Genomic DNA, 16,939 nt, shown 5'->3' with positions numbered 1-16,939 from the left:
CGGGGTCGGGGACTCGTCCTAACAGGCCCGACAGCAGCCCCGCCTGTGGGGTCTGGCCTCGTGGCACACAGGGTCCCCACGAGACAGCTGAGGCTCAGAGAGGGAAGTGCCATGCCCGAGACGCACAGCCCGGAGGTGAGGGGGAGCCGTGGTGTGGGACAGGGGCCTGCCCGCCTTTCCTGAGCCGCAGGTGCTGAACAGCTGGGGGTGGGGGGCGCTGCGCCGCACCAGGAGAGCGGACAGGGGAGGGCGCTGCCCTGGCTCCCCCAGCTTCCTCAGGGCGTCAGCAGGGACCGTCCACACCCTCTGGCCCTCATCCAGGGGCAGGCCGGGCTCATTTTCACAATGGGGCTAAGCTTCGGACAAAGGAGGGACAGTTCATAAGACAGAAACGGCAAGAATATTCCTGTCCGTGTCCCGAACTGCAACAGAATACAGCCAATGGGTTCGGATCATCTTACACGTATGTGAAGGGTGACTTTGCACCTGGGCAAGGCTGGGGCTGCACCGGGGGTGGGGGGGAATGAAGGGAGCAGCCCAGACTCCTCGGGTTGGGATTATGGCCACTTAAGGGGCAAAGCCTTGTGGAGCCCTGGGTCACCAGTCTCCTGGATGGCTTCGGGAGAGGCCCTCCTGGCCCCTCAAGCCCGGTCCTGGAGACCCCGTACCCACACTCACCCCGAGCTCCCTGGTGCTCACTGGCTGCACGGGGCACGTGCCCCACACTTGGAGTCGTAGAGTGATGTTCCCGTTGACCAGCCTCTCCCCAGTTTCTTCCACGGGGCTCTGCAAAGACAGGGACCAGTAGCCAGCTCAGAGCCATCATATCCCTGCCCGGCCGACCTCACTGTCCTCCTCCACGGTCCCCCTGCGGCTCCCACATCAGACACAGACCTGTGCGTGCACAGTGCTGCACCCAGGACAGTGAGATACACCTTCAGGGCTCGGGGTAAGCCCCAGGAGAAGGACGCCGCCCCCGCACACCCTGTCCCACCCAGGAGCCTTGACCTGGGTGTGACCGTGATCCACCCACAGGGCACCGATTCCTCATCAGCCTGCTCCTGCTCAGGGTGGGCCCACCCCGCATGACCCCTCTACACACACGTGCATACACACACACACACACAGCAGGGGAGCTGGGGCTGCACAGTCGGATCACAGCGGTGTCTGGCTGGCCTGGCTGGTTCTGGGCCTCCCTGTGTTACCTTTGGGTCCCTCCGGGCAAACGGCCAGAGGCGTCAGGGGTGAGACCTGACCCAAAGTCTGCCGTGGAGGGAACGGCTCTCACCGCAGGCTTTCCTGAGACCACATCGTCGGGACATCGGGATACAGCGGGAGAAGAGTTTGCTCATTGGGGAATCTCCAGCCAAGTGAACTGAGTAGGAACGGGGCTGTCTCTAGAATGCGGGTGACTTTGACAGCCCCTTGGGCATCTTGGGGACCCCTGGCCATCAGCCTGGCATGTCCCCACCCCTATGCTATGGCCCCGGGCATGTTCCCAAGAGACAATGCCCACACCCCACGGCCCAGCTGCCTCCAACCTCTTCCTTCTTTCCCCCTTGTCACCTCCAGGGTCCACTCCCCCTTTGACCCCACCTGGGGAGTGTGTGTGTCTGTGTGTGCGTGTGTGCACAGCCTTGTGTGTACCTGTGCCCACAGGAGGAAGCCCAGGGGAAAGGGCCCCACATGGGATTGTGGGTAGGGGTCCCCCAGGATCTCAGGGGCTCTCGTTCCCAAAGGAAACCCCATGGGAAGCTGAAGCCCTGGCCTAGGAAGCCGGAACCCTCCCTGTTCCTCTAGCCTCTGCTCACCTGGCGGGTCCCAGGCCAGTCCCTCCCTCTCCTGCCCTCAGTTGGCCAACTGTCCCACGAGGGTTTGGAGGAACTTCATTAGTGTGGCTCAGCGTGGCTGGTCGGCTCCCACCTTTTGGGTGGGTGTGGCGCAGGAGCGCTGGGGGTGGGCGAGGTCCTCCCACCAACGGTCAGGCGCAGGCGGGTGCACCCTGCGCAGGCGCGCGCACGGATCAGCGGACAGCGCGCGCACGGACCGGCAGACAGCGCGCGCACGAGACCCCACCTCCCAGCAGGCGTGCGCAACACAGAGGTGCTCGCCACGGGGTTGGTTCACGTGTCCCTATCTCCACCGCCTGCTCAGAGACCCTCACGTCCTCTTAGGCGGGGGCGGGGCGGGGCGGGGGCAGCCCTACTCCTGCCAGGCAGGGCGGCTGGACTGAGCGGACATGGAGACCCGGGGACTAGAGAGGAATGAAATATACCCCCCACCCCGCCGTCCTGGCCCCCACCGTCCCATCCAGTGTTCGTCTCGGTGCATGGCTGGGTCAGGGTCGGGGTAGGGGGAAGTGGACATGTCTGAGCAGGGAGGAGGTCGGGCCGCCTTTTCCTCCTCTACATCCCCTCCCCCTGTCTTCCCGGCATCCCCACCCCTCCCCCCAAGGTCCAGCACTTCAAACACCTTCACCTCCCTGCTTTAATCCCCAACATATCCTCCTGAGCTGGGAGTCACTGACCCCATCTTCAAAGTAGAAGACTGAGGTCCCAAACGTTACCATAGGAGCCTGCCTGTCACAGGGCTGTGACACGGCCCTGCTGTGGGTTTGAACCCAGATCAATCTGACCCAAAGCCTGAGCTTCCAGAGGAGCCCGAGGGAGTAGCCTCTGAACCCAGCCTTGGAGATGAGGCCATCCTGGAGGGGAGGGACAGCAGGCGGCTCTGAGCAGCAAATTCTTGACAGGCTCCCTGGGGGAGGAAGGCCCTACAGACGCTGGAGTGGGGTGAGGGGCGCACACTGGGGAGGGCATCTACCAGATCACACAGGGCTCCTGGGATGTTGGGCCAGGGGTCGGGGGTCACTGCAGGTTGGGGGGTCAGAGGACACAATCCAGGCAGTCTTACCAGAGCCACGGCATCCTAGATTTGGAGGGAGCTTGGTGGGCATGTTATGGCCCCCACTCAAGCATGGATATCCAAGCACCAGCCAGGGGTGAGGAGGCTGCCTCAGTTTCCTTCCGTGTAAAGTGGGGGCCGTGGTGATGGCCTGCCTCCTCCCCGGGCTGGGCATGCTGCCTGGAAGGTCCAGAGATGGCTTCTTGTGAGAGTAGCTGTTCCGGTGAGGTCCTGGGCATCAGGGAACTCTGGGACAAAGCCCATGTTGATTCCTCCTCCACGTGGGGTTGGAGGAGCTGGCTGAGTGCATGCAGAGAAGGGATGCGTTGTTCCTGCTGCATCAGAGCTGGTCACAGGACTTGGAGTGAGGGCTCCTTTTGGTCTTGGGTGCTGTGTTGGGGGTCTGGTGGTAGAATTGAAAGGCTGACTTTGCACTGACCAGACACCCTGGGTGAATGGGTGCCCTTGGGGGTCCATGGGCACAGGTGTCAGTGACCCACACATGGGAAGGTGTGAAGGAAGTGCACAGAAGACAGTGCCCTGGGCTATGCATGGTTTCCTGCCCATGGGCAGTGCTCCTTGGCAGTATTCAGCTAGTCTTCTTGTTTGCACAGCACAGAAGGTGCCCAGGATCATGACCCGAAACCATCCTGTCCTCGGGAGGACAGGTCTCCTTCAGGACCCTCTGGGGTCTCCCTTCCCCAGGTCCAGCACCCCCGGGACCCTGTAAGAGCTCTTCATCCGAGGAGGAGTCCTGGAGAGCGTGTGTGTCTCGTCAGACCAGCAAGTGAAAGAACCAAACCCCAATGCTCAGGTTCTAACCGAAGCAGAATTTCCATGTGCTCCTCTGTCCGGATTTACTGTGTGAAGTGAGGACGCCTCCCACTGCTCCTGGGCTCCCAACCAAGGGCCTGGCGGCTGCGTGGAAATCCTGAATGGCTTGGGGGGGGAGCTTACTGGTGACACCACTCACCCTCCCCCACTGGGCTCTGCAATCCAGGCTCTGTGCCCAGTGTAGGTCAATCACCAGCACCCCACATGCTCCTGCCATGGGAGTGATCATTCAGCATCACCCCATTGCACAGAGGAGGAGAGTGAGGCCCAGAAAGGGGAGGCAAATGGCTCCAGCCGCAGTGCTGCTCGGCAGAGAAGCTGGAAGGCCAGCCCTTCCGAGCCCCCGCTAGCCCAGCCAGAGACTCCCTGAGCCCAGAGCGAGCCCTTCCCTGCCTGCCCAGCCACACACTGGCCCCTGAGCTTGATGATGGCCCTTTCTTGACCCTCAGGGTGTTGCTGGCCGACTAGGAGGGGGAGTCCAGCTGGCGGGACAGGCTACAGGACAGAGCGACACGTCTGAGCTAGCAGGAGCCACACTCTGGTCTCCCTCCCAGAGCCTGCGCGGGTGCTGGAATCTGGGTGCTCTAGGGGCCAGCACACAACAGGGTCTGTACTGCCCAGGGAGCCATGGCCCCCAGGGAGAATCCACTCTGCCCTCTCCCTGCTCCTGCCCGGCCTCACCTCTCCTCACCGTGGGGCTCTAGGACTCGGAACCAGGCCCCGTAGGGCTGCTCGGGCTCCAGCTTGTAATGATTTTTCAGCCCCCGAGCAGCTGGATTTCCTGGGGCTGGAGGGAGGACTGGCTGCAGACAAGGACTGGGCTGGGGAGGATGTGGGGCCTTGTTGGGGGGCAGGATGGGGCAGGGGCTCAGTACTGGGGCCCCTGCTCGTGTCTAAAAAGGGCTGAAATCCCTGAATCCTCACTGGGTCCCTCATCACAGTAACAACACCCTCACACTTGGGTATTCCGGTGGTGGACCCCTCCTCCCTGGCCTCCCTCCTGCCCCTCTGACTCCAGCCAGGGCTGCAGCCAGGGGCAGGCTGGACCTCTGTCCATGGTCCTGCCAGGAAGATGAGGGAGAATGAGGAGAGGGGAAGGGGAAGGGGCGGACTGATCTTCTCCCTGCCCTGAGTCGGCCTCCATTGCTGCCTCCAGGTCCCCTGGTCCAGCCATGCACTTAGCTGGACCCTAGGAGGGAGTCTGCATTCCAGGCCAGCTGGGTGGGGGGGTATTCAGTGACCTCTGCGTCCCCAGATGTCCAACCCACCTGGCCTTGCACCCTGAGGCTTGCTGGCTGGGGTGGGCATGGTTCCAGGTCTCAGTGGACTTTGGGGCCACAGAGCACTTAATGGTGGTGAGGGAACATGGGGGACCTTTCAGGTGTGGAGCCGTGGGTCTCGTGCACGTCCGCCGTAGGGCTCGGTCATGATACACGTGCTGTGTGCAGGTCCCCTGTGCACACCTGACCCTCTCAGTGGGGAGGTCTGTGTGCCTGGTGCACCTGTCCTCCACCTACCCCGGGGGAGTGGCCACGTGCAACCATGTCCATGTCCAACCTCAGGGACAGATGGGAACCTGGGGTCCAGAGAGGCAGGGACTGGCCCAGGACAAACGAGGGGTGCAAAGTCCAAGGAGCAGGGCTGCTCTCCAGTCCTAGGCCAGCCCCAACCCTCCCATGAGGTTCACTTTGGGGGTGAGAGCCCCTCAGATCCTGGGGGATAACTCCCCACCCCATCCCATGTGGGGACATGACCTTGGGCATCCCCAGGCAGGTAGAGGCATGAGCACCTGCATACACACACACACACACACACACACACACACACACACACACACACACACCACTGACTGTCCAGCTGGGGGTCAGAAGGGGAGGACACCCTGGGAGCGAGGTGGGTGACAAGGGGAAAGAAGAAAGAGGTCGGAGACAGCTAGGCCATGGGGCAGGGGCATCAGGACTCTTGGCAATACCCCAGATCCATAGCATGGGGAGGGGAGACACTTCAGGCTGATGGTCAGGGGGTCCCCAAGAAGCTCAGGGGGGTTGCCAGGGCACTGGGAGAGGACAGGGTCTGGGGTCCGGTGTCCATCACCACCCTGGGCACCTGGAAGTAGGAAGAGACACCACACCATCCCCCCCAGTGCAGATGGGGCTCAGCTTACTCTACTGTCAATTGGGCTGTAGAGATGGGCTGTCCCTAGGGTTCCACAGGCTTGCAGAAGAGCCTGCTGGTCTTGGGTCTCCATCCCTGACCCACTGTGCTCCCAGTCCTGGGAAAATGCTTTGTACTCCCTCGAGGTTCTTCTGAGCAGAGGGCTTGGGGGGCTGAGGACCTGGGTATGCAGAACGTGGCAGAGCGCTGACCACTGGTCTGGGGACCAAGGTCAGGACCTTCCTTGGTGCGGCCTCAGGGTCCCCATTTGGAAGAGGTTCCAGAGTCAGTGCTCTGGCCAGGATGAGGAGGCCTGAGGAAGGAACTGAGCACGAGGACAGGAGAGAGAAACAGGGACAAGGGAGACGCCTGAGGTTTCACACATCGCCCCTGGTCCCGCAGATCCTGCTTCTGGGAGACACACAGAGACAGAGACAGAGACAGAGACAGAGATTGAACACAGGAGAGAGGGAACCAGAAGTCACAGACTTTCCTCCAGCTGCTTGGAAATGACGTCCCATCTTTCTGCCCCATTATCTTCCTGAGAGTGCAGTCACACAGGCCGTCCGCCCGGAAGGGAGGGGACTCCCCAGGGATGTGTGACCAGGATTCAGGAATGCCCGGGAGCCACTGTGGAGACTGCCCAGCACATGGGCACAGACGAGGCCCGGGGACCTGAGCCTCAACCTAATGGGAGCCCCTGGAAGTCTGTGTCGTAACAGGACAAGGTCAGAATCCGTTCATTGCGACCTTCCCACGGGGCTGGGACACAGGCAGGAGGGGGTGGCTTTGCCTGGACCCCAGAGCAGACCCAGCCCCTCTGAGCTGTGTTCCAAGCCCCGCCCAGCCCCTGGCTCATCCTCGCATTGCCAAGTGTGTGCCCCAGCCTCCTGTGACAGCAGGTACGGAATGTATGTAGAGGTCCTACCCCTGATGGTGTCCCTAGAAGTAGAAGCCAGAACACCCCACTGTGCAGATGGGGAGCCTGGGAGGCCCTGAGAGGCACAGGTCTGTCCAGGGTCACAGCCCTGATCACGAGCAGGAGCCCGGTCTGCACCCAGCTCTGCGCCCTCACAGCGGGGACACCGGCTGCACCCAAGCCTTGTGGGGGCTGTGGGTGGGCTGTGTGGGTGTCACTGTATGGATGGGCCATGGGGGGGAGGGTGAGCATTGAGCAGCTGGGGGAGGGGGGCCCTCGGGGGGCTCTTGTGTCAGGAGGAAGTCAGGTAAGGGGACCCCAGGAGGTGGTGACCTCACTTCCCTGACAACAGAGCCCAACAGAATTTGGAACCCGGGTAACCAGGCACCCACATTCCAGAGCCAGCCCCCTGCCCAGCTCATTTCGTTGGAGATCCTCGAACGAAGAACATGTTTGCGTGTTGCATCCCCAAGTCCGGAGGCTGCAGGCTGAGGAAAGCACGCCCTGCAAACACTTCCCCTCGCTGGGGATGTGGCGTCAGGGCTCCCCGACGCCTCTGGCCATTTGGCAGGAAGGACCGAAAGGTGACACCAGGAGGCCCAGAGCCGTCCAGCCCAGCCCCACATGTTCTGATCCGACTGTGCAGCCCCAGGTCCCCTCCCTGTGTGTGTGTGTGTGTGTGTGTGTGTGTGTGTGTGTGTGTAAGAGGGGTCATGCAGGTGGGGCCACCCCGAGCAGGAGCAGGCTGATGAGAGGTCAGATGCCCGGTGGGCGGGTCATGCTCAGGGTCAAGGCTGGCTGGGTGGGACGGGGCGTGGGGGGCTGTGCCCTTCTGCCCAAGGTTTATCCCGAGTCCTGCAGGGATGGGTCACTGTCCCGGGTGCAGGGCTGTGCACACACAGGTCTGAGTCTGATCTGGGAGCAGCAGGGGGACTGGGCAGGAGGACGGTGGGGACGGCTGGGCAGGGCTGTGATGCCCCCGGGCCGGCTACCGGTCCCTGTCTTTGCAGAAGACCATGGATGAGACTGAGAGGAGGTTGTTGGACACGCCCTCCATCTCCCTCTCAGAGGAAGTCAGTTCAGAAAGCTCTCCAGGTGCAGGTGTTGGGGACCACCAGGGAAGGCCACTGACCCCGCCCAGGCCACTGTCCCTGGTGGTCCATTACTGGACTGTGGTCCATGAGCCCAAGGGTGAGAAGGCTGGGGCTGGGTGCATGTGGTGTGCGGGGATGGGTCTGTGCCGGCCCCACAGGGAGGAGCCCCCAGAGGTTGGTGTGGGGCATAGAGCAAGGACTGGGCTCAGAGCACCCAGCGGGTGGACTGCAGTCGGGGAGACTTCCCGGGGAGGGCTCCTTCCTGGCTGCGGCTCCTCTGGGGGCCCCCGGGCTGGGCTCTGTCTCTGCAGAGGCACAGGGAGAGGCAGGCACGAGGGTGAGCTTTTCTCCTCTCACAGCTGCTCCGCCATCTGAGGAACTAGAGCCGGCACCAAGTTCATGGGCAGCTGCAGAGGGAGGGGTGGTGCCTGCAGCAACTTCAGCAGGAGACCAGGAGCCAGTGGGTGACCTGGAACCTGCCCATGGAGAGCCTGAAGCCGTCCAGGAGGAGCCTGCTGGAGACCCTGCCCACGGAGAGCCTGCCCCTGCGCCCGCCACTGCTTCTGCACCCACCCCTGCTCCTGGCCCTTCCCCTGCTGCTTCCCCTGCCCCTGCCTGTGCTCCTGTCCTTGCCCCTGACCCAGCTCCTGCCCTGGATCCTGCACCTGCCACTGCGGCTGACCCTGTCCCTCCCCTTGCTCCTGCCCCTGTCCCTGCTCTTGCATCTGTCCCTGCTCCTGTCCCTGCCCCTAGCCCCACCCCTATCCCCACTCCTGCTCCTGCAGGGCTCCCAGAGCCACATCCAGAGCCCACAGCCCTGCGGGGACAGCTCCTTGTTCAATCACCCTTAGTTCCAACACCCGACCCTGACGCCCCCCCACAATGTTTCATCCCCTCCCCCTATGTTCTTTCTCTCTGGTATATTTTAACTGCTATATTATCTTTCCATGTTCTGTATGCGGTTTATTATTTATTTTAAATAAAATTAATCGTTTTTAGTTGAACACGTCATGAGCAAGGAGTACATTCCCGACGCTGTGCCACCGTGGCACAGAACACGGCGGCAGAACATTCCTTCCCCAAAGGACACCCTGAACCGGGAGCCCTCCCTGTCCCTTTCTCCCCCAGCCCAGACCCTCGCAACCCCTCAGCAGCTTTCTCTCTCTGTTCCTTTACCTGTTCTGGATGTTTCCATAAGTGGAATCACGAAATGCCCACCTATTTTCAAAGGGGACTCGTTTCTTTCTGTGTGTATTTGACATAGAATTTCCCGTATTCGATATTGAAATCCCCGGTGGATTACAGATCAGATGTAATCATAGAGGCCCCTTTAGTAAATATGGGCACAATCTCGGGGCCGATGCCCCTGTTCCTGCTGGGACACCACAGCCTGACCCCAGACAGGACACGGTTGGTTCCACCTGTGACCCACACAGGCACCAGGGAAATGCAGAAAGCTGGAAGACAACACAAAGGGCAAAAGCCTTGCTCACGACCCAAGGCCAGAGAAAGGTTCCCCTGCCTCTGGTCCAAACCGTGCTCCAAGTCACTGGGCTCTGCGGGGACAGAGACCAAACACATGCAGGTCCAAGGGGGAGGATAGGCACGCAGGGAGTATGTGTCAGAAATGCGGGAGCTCCTGGGAAGGATTCCGGCAATGGAGATCCTATGGAGGCAGCGCAGGTCACCCCCAGACCGGCAGGTGTCTGGTCTGGGGACCAGCAGCCCTGGGGAGAATGTGAGGACATGGAGGCCCCTGTAGCTCCCCTGGAGAGAAGAGTGACGGGCACCCCTGTCCGGGAGAACAGTGAGCTGCACCCGTCCCAGGCTGCAGGTGCACCCATCACCTAGCATGCTTGTCCTCAGACTCACCCCTGGAAACTCTGGCTCGGTTTTTCCACAGATGTATTTTCAGGAGTGTTCAGCACAGCGGTGGTGGAGAGAGCAGGGAATGGAACAACGCTAATGCCCAAGGAGATGGATGGCATCCAGGGTCCCACTCCTCGTGATAGCCCTGCAGCTACTGTCACAGTGTCATCTGGGGCACAGGATCCGGGAAGCCCCTCCTGAGACCCCTCCTGCCACCCTGCTCCTGGGAACACTCAGAATTGTTTGAGGAGGAGGTTGGAGAGAATCCAGGATGACAGCAGGGCCAAGGAGAAGGAAGGTCAGCACTGGGAGGACTATTGGACGTGCCCTGAGCCACCATCCAGGGCCTGGGCTGTGACGCCCTCAGACCTCACCCCAAATAATGACTCCTGATGGATGGATCCGACTTCTGTGGTTTCCGTCCCTCCCTCCCTCATTCATTCAGTCCCTCAATCATTCACTCCCTCCTTCCCTATTTCCCTCTCCCCCTTCCTCCCTCCTTCAGCAGAGGATCTGGGATCCGTGCTATGAGCACTGGGGCTTCATCAGTGAGCACCCCCCAACCCATGTGGTCCCTGCCCACATGGCCCTCACGTCCACTGTGGGAGGTGACAGGGGCCAGTCCTCAGGGTTTGCGGAGGTGATGAGCACCAGGAATCTGCTCCTGAAACCAGAGGCCAGTTGCACAAAGAATGTAGAGACCCACGCTCAGCACGTCCTCTAGAAAAATCCATCCTGAAAAGTGATGAGAAGTAAGTACATCCTCGACTTTATGCGATGTGAGTTCTCATGGCCCATGCGCACCGAACCCTGGAGGCAACAAAGAGTAAGTCATCCAGTGCTGAGTGGGGGTTTGTGACACAACTTTCCTGGCCAAATGACAGCATTTCCACCAACATCTCCAGGGCCTCTGAGTTTTCCCAAGGGTCTCTCTGATCCTCCGACCCTTATGTCGTCCTTCTTGGGAAGCTCTGTCCTGTCATCTTCCTTGTCTCCTGCCTCTTCTGGCGCCTTCAGGGGCCTCTCTGCCAGGGCTGCCCTCGTCAGGACTCCTCGTGCCCTGAGGCCAGGCACCTGCATCTGCCCTGGGTCAGGGTTCCGGGAAAAGACCAGAGGCACACAAGTAAGTGAGAGGCATCTGAAGGTCAGGTACAGACAGTGAGAATCTCCGGTGTTTTTGCCTGGGGCAGCTCCCATCCCCCTAAACCCTCAGGTGATGGCTCTACTGGGGGGGTGGAGGCAGGCAGGCCTGGAGGACCCGTGGCTCCACTATCAGAGGTCACCAACTTGACCTGTGCACAGGTGGGGAAACTTAGCCCCACCCCAAAGAATTTCTGGAAACAGTAACCATCTCAGCAGCAGCTGACCTGGGACGTCAAACTTCCAGCTGCCTGAGGTGGGATGGAGACATAGACCAGCACACTCAGAAAAGACCAGAGAGGGCCCTAGCTCTCTGCTTACTCCTGGCTCAGCATGAGGCCTTGCCACACATGCAGAGGAGACACGAGAAGGTTGGGAAAGAGGTCCATCCAGAGCAGCTTGGTAAATGGCCACAGCTTTGAATGTGCCCCCAAACCTACACCCAGATCCATTGACAAGGAACAGAAGCCTTCCTGTCTGAAAGCGTTCGAGCCCAGCTTCTGAGCGAGCTCTCACTGATCACTAGGAAGCCAGAATCCAAAGTAAAAACAGAATTAATGTAAACCATGTTTAAAGAACTAAAGGAAAGCATGTTGATAATGACTCATGGAATAAAGAAAATAAAGACACAGGAATTATCAAAAAGAACCTAATAGAAAGTCTGGAGTTGAAAAGTACTGTGACATATATGGAAAATTTACTAAGACAGCTCAACAGTATGTCTGAGATGGCCGAGAAAGGAATCTGCGAATTCAGAGCAAACTGAAGGGAGAGCAAGATAAATAAATCCTCTGATCTGAAGAGCAGAACAAAAAGAAAAAAAAGGAACAGAGTACAATCAGGCAGAGCAACACTCACAGCCCAGGAGAAGAGGGGGAGGGGAGGGAGCAGAAACTATCGAACCAACTATCTATTTAATACAAAAGAAGTCAGTAAAAGAGCAGCAGAGGAACAAAAAGACATGAGACCCATAGAAAACAGGTAGTGGGAGGGCAGACGTATATCCACCCACTGGGTGTTACATGCAACTGATGAAAGACTGAACTCTACCTCCGAAGCTAATACTACACTATAGCTTAATTAATTGAATTCAAATAAAATCAAACTGCCAGCTATTTTAACAGCAAAAGAAAAATTAATTCCACTAAATGTAAATGGATTAAATACTGCAATCAAAAGGCAGACGTTGTCAGACTGGATGGAAAACACCACCCAGCACCATGATCTATAAGAGAAATGCTGCAGATTCAAGACACAAGTAGGTTAAAATAACATGATGGAAAAAGAGACACCATGTGAACGGTCACCATGAGAGCTGAAGAAGTTATATTAAAATCAGAAAAATAGACTTTAAGATAACAGAAATGTTACCAGAGACAAAGAGGGGTATTTCATAACAAATGAAGTCTCGATTCTTCAGGAAGATAAAGTAATTATAAATGTCCATGCATTCAACAACAGGGTCTTCCAAATTCATGAAGGTTCTGACCAGTACATTATGATAAAAAAAACAAAAACAAAAACAGGCAGCAAAGCCAAAACCAAAAATGAGAAAAGAAAGAGATCAAAGCTCCCCATTGGAAAGGAAGGAGTGAAACAGTCTCTATGCACATACAGCGTGACTCTGTGTAGAAGATCTCAGGGAACCCACAAGAAACTATAAAAATCAATCAGTGAGTTTGCACAGTCTCAGGATACCAGATCAACACACATGCTACTACTGTATTTCTATTTACCAGCAATGAACAATCTGTAAATGAAAGCAAGAAGACAATCCCAATTGCAATATCCCCCAAAAGAATAACATGCTTAGAAACTACAACTCTCACAAAAGGAGTGCAAGACTTGTGCCCTGACGTATAAAACGTCACCAAGAGCTCAGATGTTATAAGTAGGTGGGGAGATGTTCTGTGATCATGGATCAGAAGACTCAGTATTGTCAGGATGGCAAATCTCCCAAAACCAATAGATAGATTCAGTTCAATCCCTGAGAAAATCCAAGTGGGATTTTGGTGGTTTGGGGGGAGGGGGGTGTTTCGTTTTTTTGGGTTTTTTTTTTCTTTTTTTTGAAATATACTAAGTGATCTTGAAATTATATGGGATTGCAAGGGACCCAAATAGCAAAAACAATCTTGAAAAAGAATAATGTTCAAGATCATATACTTCTCATTTTAAAACCTCCTATAAAGCTACAGCAGTCAAGGTGAAGGGATACTGCCATAAGGACGGACATGCAGATCAAGGAAATAAGTTGGGGAGTCCAGTAAGAAGCCCAAATATTTATGGCTCATTGATTTTGACAAGGTGCCAGGACAATTCAATAGTGAAAGAGGAACATTTCCTACTAATTCTCCTGGGATAATTGTGTAACCACTTGCAAAAAGATTAATTAAGGCCTGCACCTCACAGCATATGAAAAACCTAACTCAAGAGAGAGCATAAATGTAAATGCAAGAGCTAAAGCTATAAAACTTGAAGGAAGAAAACACAGGAGAAAATCTTCATGACCCTGGGTTGGCCAGATGTCTTAGATACACACCAAAAGCATGATCCACTTAAAATCAGACAAATTGGACTTCATCAAAATTAAAAACTTTGGTGTTTCAAAAAACACCACTGTATCCATAATAGCCAAAGAACTCTCTAAAATAAATAAATAAATAAATAAATAAATAAATAAATAAATAAATAAAAAGATAAAGAACTCCTGGGGCACCTGGGTGGCGCAGTCGTTAAGCATCTGCCTTCGGCTCAGGGCGTGATCCCAGCGTTCTGGGATCGAGCCCCACATCAGGCTCCTCCGCTGGGAGCCTGCTTCTTCCTCTCCCACTCCCCCTGCTTGTGTTCCCTCTCTTGCTGGCTGTCTCTGTCAAATAAATAAATAAAATCTTTTAAAAAAAAGATAAAGAACTCTTGAGTAATAATAAAAAAAATAAAAAATAATGAAGAAGGAGGAGGAGGAAAACGGCAGGGGGAGGAGGAAGAGGGAGGGGTAGTAGGAGAAACTATAAAAATGAACAACTCACCTAAAAAATGGGTGAAAGATTTGATACACATTTCACCCAGGAAGATACACAAATGGCAAAAAGCACCTGAAAAATGCCTTGACACAATTAGTCATCAGGGAAACACAAATCAAAATCACAGTGAGACACCATGTCACACCCACCAGAATGGCATCAGTCAAGAAAGTGGGCACTAACAGGGGTTGTCAAGGATGGGGGGAAAGCGAGACCACCATACACTTCGAGCAGGAACGTGAAACGGTGCAGCCACCATGGGGAACAGCCTGGTAGTTTGCCCAGTAACTGAAGAGTTGCTGGATGACTCGGGAGCCCACTCCTCGCTCGGCACGAACCCGGGAGAACTAAGGGTTAGGGCCGCACAGAATCCTTTACACAAATGCTCCCAGCAGCACTATCATCATAGCCCCAAAGTGGGAACAACCCAAATGCCCATCACGTGGGGAATGGTAGACAAGATGTGGTCTATCCATACGGGGATAGAACAGTATTCAGCCGTAGAAGGGAATGGAGCCCTGGCGCCCTGCGATGGGACGAGTCTTGGAAACATGACGCACAGTGAAAGGGGACGGGAAGTACATGCCAACAAGGTCGTTAGGAGGCGGTGTGACCTAGATGCTGTTCTGTCCCTTGACTGAGACCCAGGAAGAAGAAAGAATTGGAAAATACTTCCAAAACCAACCCAGCGGTTGGATCAGAATGTTCCCACCGCTGGCGCCTGGGGCGGAGCTCCAGGGGCGGTGCGTCCCTGAGAGCCCCAGCTTAGTTACCAAACCCATCGAGTTCTGGGATCCTTTCCACCATCACCTGCCACATGTCCGCCTTCCCCAAAACAGAACAAAATCAAGACAAAGAAAGCGGGTTGTGATGGAGAGAGAGTCCTCGCTCTTCTAGCCTACAGGAAGGTGTGAGCTGTTGCACTGACCCTTGGAAGTCAACGGGTCTGTCAGGCCCCACCCCCTGCGGTCAGTGGTGGGGGCTGCAAGCCTGGCCGCGGCTTCACTTCCCCACGTCGTTGCCAAGCCAGCGTGCACACAGATATTGACGTTGGCTTTCTGCGTGCGGGGTGGACCACATAATTGTTTGGTATTCACTTCCCCGTGGTCCGTCCAAGGCAGCTAAAGCCCGTGCGCACACGGATCTTAAAGTTGGCTTTCTGTGTGCACGGTGGACTGCATAATTGTTTGAGAGTGAGGACTTCTGAGACAGGCATGGTCCGTCCCTGGAGCTTTAAAGGTCAGCTGCCACAGTCTTAGCGATAACATCCTGTTGCTTTGTCCACACGCCTCCTTCCTTGTAGCTGGAGATCAGCAGGGAGGGTGGCCCCATCTCACCAGAGCTGACCTCTCACTGCCCAGCACCTGCCGGTCCTTGATGCGGGCACCCATCTTCGCCCACACGTCTCCCCTACCACACCACCCCCACCGTCCGCCGTCCATGGCTGGATCAACCCGGCCGTGCACCGGCTCACATGGCTGGAGTCTAAGCTTCCGTGAGGCCACTAAGGGTCCTTGTCTCTACCCAAGAGTCCACAGGGTTGGCTCGTCCTGACAGGGTTCCTTCCTACTGTGGTTCTCAGACGTCCTCCTCCTGTCTCTCCCCATGTGTCCCCAGCGGGTTCCAGAGGGTGGGGTCACTGTGAGATCGGCCAGACTCACGGTGGGGCTGGGAGGACGGTCAGTGCCTGTGGGAACGGTTGCTGAGCGAGCCACCAAAGTGCCCCCAGGGGCTTCATGGAGCCCCCAGCTTCCTGCACACACATCACTCCTGTGTGCCCAACAGTTCGAGGACACGGTCAGCCCTTTTCACCTTGGAAAACCAGAAAAGACATGTTTGACATCCACAAGGAAACTCCCAGCTGCCCCCCAGGGACACGGGGTGCAGATCAGAGGCAGAGAGAGATAGGGGAGAAATCGAGGCAACAATCCGATTATCCTCAAATTCATGCTGTACCTAATGGCGACCGTGTTAAACCCCCGGGGGCTTTTCTGGGGGGGGGGCATGAGCTACAGGCAATTCACGTTTTCTTAACAGTATAAAATTACAATACAAATATATTGCCTTCTATTTAGTGCAAATAACCTTTTTAAAATTCCGATTATACAGTCGGCCCATGAACAACGCTGATTTGAAGTGTGTGTGTGGGTCCTCTTACACCCAGACTCTTTTCAGTAAATGCAGACGGGTGCTGTAAATGCATTGTCTCTTCCTTATGATTTTTCCTGCTGACGTTTTCTTTTTCTTTTTTTTTTTTAAAGATTTTTTATTTATTTGAGAGAGAGACAGCCAGCGAGAGAGGGACCACAAGCAGGGGGAGTGGGAGAGGAAGAAGCAGGCTCCCAGTGGAGGAGCCTGACGTGGGGCTTGATCCCAGAACACCGGGATCACGCCCTGAACCGAAGGCAGACGCTTACCGACTGCGCCACCCAGGTGCCCCGCTACTGACGTTTTCTTTCCTGCAGCTCCGCATATGGTAAGAACACAGTATGTTGTGCACAGAACACACCACCTGTGAGTCAATCGACGGTTTGATCAGTGCACCTTCCTGTCAACAGCGCACCATTAGTAGTTCAGTTCGGCGGGGGGGGGGGGCTCCAAAGGTATACGTGGATTTTTGACTGCATGGGGGGTGGGGTCAGTGCCCTTAATCCCTGCATTGTTCGGGAGTCAACTGCACAAAAATCACACAGTGCTGAAAATTCAAAAGTGGGAGTTAAAATCTCCCTTGTTCAGCCCCCCACCCCAAGGGCAGTCTTTCTAGCACCGATTTACGGTGAGGCCACCCCATGCACGGTTACATCCGAGGGCTCAGAAAAAGGGAGAAAGGAGAGAGAGTCTCAGAGCGGGCGGGGATTCAGTGCCCCCATCCCTGGAGCGGCCCCACGTGAGCCCCGGTCTGCACAAGCCTCTGAGGCACTGGCCCCCCACCCCCACTCCGGCCCCACCGCCTCTTCTGTGAAAGGGAACAAGAGTCACGGCTCCTTCAAGGTCAAGGCCATCGG

This window comes from Ursus americanus, chromosome 18, assembly GCF_024610735.1.
Source record: "Ursus americanus isolate L20-20 chromosome 18, mUrsAme1.1.p, whole genome shotgun sequence".
NCBI classification, from domain to species: Eukaryota; Metazoa; Chordata; class Mammalia; order Carnivora; family Ursidae; genus Ursus; species Ursus americanus.
Note: the sequence above shows the minus strand (reverse complement) of the source record.